The 1,754-nt window shown below is 34.7% G+C and overlaps 1 non-coding gene across 1 annotated transcript; it reads left to right on the top strand.

The window, feature by feature from the left end:
- Positions 1-674: 674 nt before the first annotated feature.
- LOC142237313 (U2 spliceosomal RNA) lies at positions 675-870 on the top strand. Its single transcript, XR_012722449.1, has one exon. It is a non-coding gene; the product is annotated as a U2 spliceosomal RNA (small nuclear RNA).
- Positions 871-1,754: the final 884 nt, after the last annotated feature.

Below are 1,754 nucleotides of genomic sequence, written 5' to 3'. Positions count from 1 at the left end.
AAGTATAGGGTTCACTTTTTTTTGAGTGCGTGCTACATACTAGCAAAAAATAAAGCGATTGGAAATTAGGTGTTGCAAACGTTGATCTTTTGTTATAGTTCGTTTGTATCACTCAGAAAAATTCGAAACTATCACAAAAAAAAAAAAAAAGTTTGTAACAAAAATTTAATCTTTATAATAAATTATATTGAATTATCATAATTATTTACGTTTGCCATCGCATGTATTGGCTCTTATTCTTTATTGCCGCAATCACTATAAACATTTTTTGTAACCGCTCGCCAACATTTGAGAACCACTGAAAGACATCAACTATAGCAATCATCCAATTCTATTTTTATATTCGTTGGCGCGCATATTACTTGTGTGAGTTGTTGTTGCGATCGTGGTGCCCATAGTCAGAGCTCATTTATGTAGCTTGTAGGTAGAGAAATCAAATGAATATAGTTGTTGTTGGTTTCGTATTATCTTTTATTGTGTATAGTGGCAGTTGCTGCTGGCAATGGTGGTTGTTGGGTTCTCCTCAAAATTTCTGCTGATATTCATTGCTATACTATGAGTTTTGTAGTTTCAGTGTAAAAAATTAACATACATTTCTACAATGCTCTGCGTGAATTCTCATTCACTAGAGACTTACATTGACTTATAATGTTGGGTTTTGGCATGGTAAAGTTATCGCTTCTCGGCCTTATGGCTAAGATCAAAGTGTAGTATCTGTTCTTATCAGCTTAACATCTGATAGATCCTCCATCGGAGGACAACAAATGTTAAACTGATTTTTGGAAATAGACGGAAGTTTAGGGGCTTGCTCCACTTCTGTCACGGGTTGGCCCGGTATTGCAGTACCGCCGGGATTTCGGCCCAAATTTAATAATCAATTTAAAAACAAAACGAAAAAAAATAGGCTTAAGGAATATTATGCTTGGAGGGATTTTTAGGCATGAAGAATATAAGATACTCAAGAATATCTTCTCGATTTGAGTGTATCAAAAATATTTTTTTTATGGAAGCTTGTATGGCAGAAGGGAAATATTAAGTTACTATTGTTGTTGAAATTAGATTGTTGTTAAAATCATTTTTTGTGGGAAAAATTCAAAAAACAAACTTTAACCAAGTGGACATATGTACTATTCATACATTTGTCATAATTGAGGCACATATATTAGGAGCAGTGTTTCCAGGTTGGGGGGTTTTCCCCCCAAATTTAGGGGTTTTTTATATGTTTAGGGGGATTTTTAGGGGTAACATTTATTTGGGGGATTTTTGGGGGTAAAAAAATATCTTATGGTGTTTTCTTTTCTGAAAAAAGTCCTTTGCCTTCATTTTGTCTGTACAGAATGCGCATTTTTAAAATGTTACCAGCAACCTAAAAAAATGCTATCATTTCAGCGGGCAGAAAAGAATTCAAAGAAGGAAAAAGGGCAATGGCAGCACTCTCGTTTGTTGGCAGTGCTGAAAATGCCCGTAATTTGCCTCTATGCGTGGCGCTATTTTCACAACAGAATTCGAAGCCTTTTCGCACTTTTGCCTGTTTTTTTAGAAAAGAACCTAAAGAGTACATTTTCCGGGCAAAATGCAAAAAAAGTGTGCATTTTTTACAAGAAAAGAAAACGCCATTAGATCTTATAAAGTGGAGCAATTCTCAACAAAATTTGGAACAATTCTGGCATGAATTTTGAGGAAAAAATAAGGGAGTCAACCCATGTTCCTAAAAATACAAGCAAGACATTCTTTTTTAAACGCATCTGTTGAAG

This window comes from Haematobia irritans, chromosome 4 (genome assembly GCF_050003625.1).
Source record: "Haematobia irritans isolate KBUSLIRL chromosome 4, ASM5000362v1, whole genome shotgun sequence".
In the NCBI taxonomy this organism is placed as follows: Eukaryota; Metazoa; Arthropoda; class Insecta; order Diptera; family Muscidae; genus Haematobia; species Haematobia irritans.
Note: the sequence above shows the minus strand (reverse complement) of the source record. Positions and strands in the feature narration are given on the sequence as shown.